At 40.0% G+C, this 5,580-nt stretch overlaps 1 non-coding gene across 1 annotated transcript; it reads right to left on the bottom strand.

The window, feature by feature from the left end:
- Positions 1-5,130: 5,130 nt before the first annotated feature.
- On the bottom strand, positions 5,131-5,237 carry LOC145118334 (small nucleolar RNA R71). The gene has a single exon (XR_013713289.1). It is a non-coding gene; the product is annotated as a small nucleolar RNA R71 (small nucleolar RNA).
- Between the last annotated feature and the right edge of the window lie 343 nt (positions 5,238-5,580).

The following is a 5,580-nucleotide window of genomic DNA, read 5'->3' as shown; positions in this document are numbered from 1 at the left end:
TATAGATGTATACTGGATTGACTATCCTACACCTTGCTGCTCGCTACAGTGGGACTTGCAAGTCTACGGGTGCCAAACGTCATTTCTTACGACGTCTTACATCGTCGTTTTTCTATTGATTCGGTAGCAGGATACAGGCCGATCACATGGTACTTTAAATAAAAATTGGTTTAAAGTAGTTAGTACAACAGTAGTTACTTAATACAACACTACAGTACTATATCATTTTCCCATTACATTTACTTTGTGATATTCACACAATAAACAATAATGTAAAAACTATATTTTTGGTCATAATAGTCGGATTTGGGAAAATACACACTCTTACAAGACACACACACACACACAGATACTAGATGCCTTGGTAGAAGGCTACTTTTAGTAGGAAACATAGGGTTTTCTAGGAGAGTTCAAACAATTACAAACTTTTACAAACATATACAATTACAAACTTACAAAACACTTTCATACAACTACAAACACTAATATACTTATGATCTCACCAGCTTTAAAGCTGATAAACTCTTTCAAAATAACTTGTATTCTTAGGTCGCCAGTAGACAGGTACCGGAGCCAGGTTTTTGCGAAGATGGAGCTCGTTCAGGACTCATCTTTATTTTGATGTATATTATTTTTGGTGTCTATATAACTTGACATAACACACTTGTATGAAATTATATTATTAATGCAATGGATGATGTTGTTACTTGTTTACTACTTTGCATTGTTGTGATACTGTACATGACGTCCTCCACCCCCGAACGATTCCGCCGTTCCGGTTTTGGGGTGTGACATGGTGAGTGAGATAGGGTGCGAGACCCTGAATGATATGATTTGTAGAGCCCGAGAGCGGGAGATTTGTTTGGAGCACCCTGGGAAGATGGGTAGTATGTGGGAGGTCTGCGGACAGGGCCCCACAGGATGGTTATTCAACATTGTCGGCATTCAGTGGTTTAGTAACTATAACTGATTGGCGGATGAAAGCAACAAGGGAAGTAGCTCGTTGCTGAGGTATTGGTTGGAGCACCCATCTTTTGGTCTTTAAGATTATGGTGGGATCATTCAAGCATTAGGGACTGTCGGTTTCACTAGGATTCAGGAAGTGTTCATCTAGCTCTTAGAAGTGTGTGAACATTTGGGATTGGCTAGTAATGGAGCACTAGTTGGAAAGAGTTGGTTGTCATCGGATCGATCGTTGGGAAGTGAGAAGGATTGGGAATCATCCAATTTTCATGTATTGTGAAGGCTTAGTCGAATCTAAGTGGGGGAGATTTACCCCGGGATGCAAAAGCGGGATCGGTTTTGAAACGGGGATAAGTTTCACATCCCGTCAAGGAGAAAGGAGGCCCAAGTGGCTGTTTGGTTGAGGGTTGTGTTTGTTAGGGGTTCGGTAAAAATCCCCAGCATGTGAAACGCGTCTTCTTGGTGCTTGATAACAGAATTTGGGGAACCAAGTTGGGGTTCTAGTCATGAATTGAGTTCAGTTCGGGTGTTCGGCCGAGTGTGTGCTCGACTCTGAGGGTTTTTGGATTGATAGATTGAGGGCTTTGTTAGCTACCAAGGCTTGACAGTACATTCAACACGGGTGTGGGGGTTATATAGCGTATGTGGTAGATACACGGGTCAAGGATCACACCACGGCTTCCCGAGAGGGTGGGCTATCAACATGAGGTCTAGAGTTAGGCCGAGATTATAGTCCATGGATTGGATCAGGAGTTCGAAACCCCAAGTGGGGGAGAAGTGGCTATATGGGAGAGGGCACCAGGATGGGTCCAGGTTTATGCTCAACAGGATTAGAGCGGTCCGGATAGATTGAAGGCCAGCGGGGCGTACCAGTCAGGCCGAAGGCTCGGAGAACGGTCCAGACAGGCTGAAGGCCCGGAGAGGCAGTCCAGATATGCTGAAGGTTCTGAGAGTGGTCCAGATAGACTGAAGGCTCGGTGAGGCGGTCCAGTCATGCCGAAGACTCTGTATGTGATCCGTTAGATCTAGCGGTCAGATAGTGAGGGAAGTGTTGTGAGACTGCGGGAGGACTCGTAGCATTCACGAATTGTTTCAGAAGATTAGGCCAGGTGGGCCAGTTCGCAAGATTGTGGGTAGACCACAACATATATAATTGGAATCAGGAAACGATAGGTCGTTGGAGACCGGACATGATGTAAGACTACAGTATTCTGGTAGCGTTCACTTTTAGTATTTGGTTCGATGGCGACAAATTGTCAGGTCATTGTGGTCGGATGGACCGGAAGGATTGATGGAGCCATGAGTGGCGATATAGCTAGGGTAGTTATTTCTAGCCAAAGTTTCTTTTGGAGTCGCGTGGGACAACTGTGAGATTACTCTTGGCTCAACAACCGGACAGGACTTCGATATTCCAGATAGGTTGGGACCAGGGAGGTCTCAGGGGACTACGGAAGCAACCAGAAGGCAACCTACTATTTCAGACAGTTTCTGTGATTAGGGCGATACTGATGAATTGGGTTTTCAGGTGTATGAGAAGTATCTGGATGTTGGAACCCCCACTTATTAGAAGTTGAATAGTTATATGGGAGAATAACGGACTGGGTTCAACAACAATGAATTGGTATGAGTGGTCTGTCAGGGAGCCAGACCATCTCAAGGCTTCAAGTTTCATATAGAGTAGATTGGGTTTCAGCATGGGGCTGTGGATTCGTCTTCTTCGAAGTGGAAAGTTATTTTGGGATCAGTTCCCTTAGGAAGGTAATGGTATGTTCAAGGTTATGGTTATATCCCTCGGGCTGTCGAGCATTGATATTGCTATATTTATACGTATTTTTAGGCAATATTTAAGTACATTTATATATATATATATATATATATATATATATATATATATATATATATATATATATATATATATATATATATATAATATTGGTTTTTTTCCATAGAATAATGGTACTTATAAGGTTAAATTATATTTTGCAGCCAAAAAGAAGACATTTTGAAGAAAAGGACTAAAACCGTTAAAGAATGGAACTTTGGAGGTTAAAGGATTGAAGGACAGGAAAATCAGAAAAAGGCGTACTCACGAGGTGAGAATTAGAAGATTCACGAGGTCAGTATGGCCTTCTAGAAGATAAACATCGCGGATCAGGAATCCGTGTTGTATATGGATACTTACGGATTCACGAGGTGAACTTTGAATATTCACGAGGTGAATCGGAAAAAATTCAATACTATATATATCCTTGATCCCTACGACTTTAAGGAGGTTGGCTGGCTTAGAAAGGTTCCAGAAGTCGAAAATCAGAGAGAAAGAAGGCCTGGAAGTTGGTTCTAACACCAAGGAAGAAGAAGTTCATAAATTGATTCATAGTTTGGTACCTTTAAACATGATTTTAATTATGAATTGTGTTTGCTTATTTGCTAGGATGTCCAGCTAAATCTAGCTGCTTCTGTTAGCTAGATGAAGCTGAAACTCATGGTTTTATTTAATTAAACTATACTTTGCTTGTTGGTTATGTCTTGTGTTGATTGGTTTACCTAGCATGCTTGGCTTGTTAATTTAATTGCTTAAACTTCTTATTCTGTGTAGTTAATGACCATTATTCTGCATGAATTTGAACACCTAGTAATTTAGTGAGCATTAGATTATTAGAGCTAAGATCGAACCAATCTTAGTTGAGAACTTGAATTAATAAATTAGGTTGTGCTAGAGAACTCATATTATGACCATAATTGTGTTTATCAAATCAATCTTACATAGCTCCAATCCATTAAATAATTGATTCTGTGTTAGCTATTGTATGACTATACATAGATCTACATGAATTAGTTAATATTAGTAAATTTAGACCTAAATTGCTAATCCTATTTTAATTGGTAACCAACAGTAATTGTCATGACTAATTTATAAACCATTGAGTGAAAGCGGATTCGAACTAACAGAAGTGTTTTGTTTATTGATTGAATTGTGTTAAGAATTAAGTTCATCTAAACTTGCAAAATTAGATAAAACCCCTTCTTTTGTTAATAATTAGGTTAATTTAGTAGTAGATAAATTAATTAGACAATACCGTTCCCTGTGATCGACACCCGACTTACCCTACTATTATATAATTTTGACTAGGTACACTGCCTAGGTGCAATTTAGTTAGTTAAGGTAGTTAGGTTATAAATATTAAAATTAGGTGTAGCTAAATGACCGCATCAAGTTTTTGGCGTTGTTGCCGGGGAACGACTTAGTTAACTACTGATTTATTTTGCTTTAAATTAATCGATCCTTTTTGTGGGGTAAAACCTGAAAAAAAGTTATTTTTCAGTTTCTTTTTTTTTCTTTCTAGCATTACAGAACTCACGACGTGAGCTTTATAGGTTCACGACGTGAATCCTGTGATTCCTAGTTTTCTTTGTTTTTTAGTTTTCTTTTCTATTTTAGTTCAGTTTTACGTTTTTATTTTGTGTATTTTGCAGGGGTACATGACCAGAGGGTCCAATACACCTTTGGTGCCACCTCTTGAAGATCCAGAGTCTGCCCTTCGCAAAAAGAAAGATAAGAACGTGAAAGAAGATCAAACACCAAAGAAGACACCCTTACAAGAACTCAAGTTAGTGTTCTCAAAGAAGTCAGGGAAGAAAACGGGAGAATCTAGCTCATCTACAAAGGACAAGAGCAAGGTTGCAAGTTTAGATCAAATACTTATCCCAAACGACTCTGATTACGAGTCCAAGAACGAGTTTGGACTATATACGAGCGAACCCGAAGACAAGCCAAGCAACAAAATGGCGAACATTGAAGAAATGACAATGGGAGCTTACAAGAAGGGTATTTGAGAAGATATTGGTCCGGGATTAGTACAACCCGCGATTCCTGCCACTGCCACATTCGAGTTGAAGGGCCACATCATTAATGCACTAAAGGATATTCCGTTTTATGGAAAGGATCGTGAGGATGCTTTCAAACATCTAGATGAGGTCAACGACATTGCTGACTATTTCAATGTCCCAAATATCAATAGAGATAATGTCTTGTTGAGGATGCTACCAGTTACTTTCAAAGGAGCTGCAAAAGACTGGTTGAAGGCATTCCCACCTGGTACGATCACTACTTGGGCTCAAATGCGTGAGCAGTTTCTAGACCAATTTTGCCCACCATCCAAGATAGCAAAACTCAAGAAGGCAATAACCAACTTTGAGCAACAGCCGGGGGAGTCAATATATGAGGCATGGGAGCGTTACAAATGATTGTTAAGGAATTGTCCTCAACATGACCTTAATATTCAACAAGAGGTGTCTATCTTCTATGATGGGGTAAATGTCATGACTAGACAACTCCTTGATTCGCAAGGTCCTCTCACGAAGAAGAATCCTAATCAAATCAATGTGCTAATTGAAGAATTCACAAAACACTCTCGTGAGTACCAAAACCCAAGACAAGATGGAACAAAAGGCAATGGGGGTGCACAATCTGAAGAAATGGCTGCTATGATGGCAATGTTGAATAATATGGACCGGAGATTGACCCAAATGGACCAATCAATTCATGCAATAAGAGTTGGATGTGAAAGGTGTAATGGTCCACACTTGACCAAGGATTGCAACTTAGACGATAACGGA

The sequence above is a fragment of the Lactuca virosa genome, chromosome 5 (genome assembly GCF_052849685.1).
Source record: "Lactuca virosa cultivar CGN04683 chromosome 5, Lactuca_virosa_CGN04683_v6, whole genome shotgun sequence".
Classification (NCBI taxonomy): Eukaryota; Viridiplantae; Streptophyta; class Magnoliopsida; order Asterales; family Asteraceae; genus Lactuca; species Lactuca virosa.
Note: the sequence above shows the minus strand (reverse complement) of the source record. Positions and strands in the feature narration are given on the sequence as shown.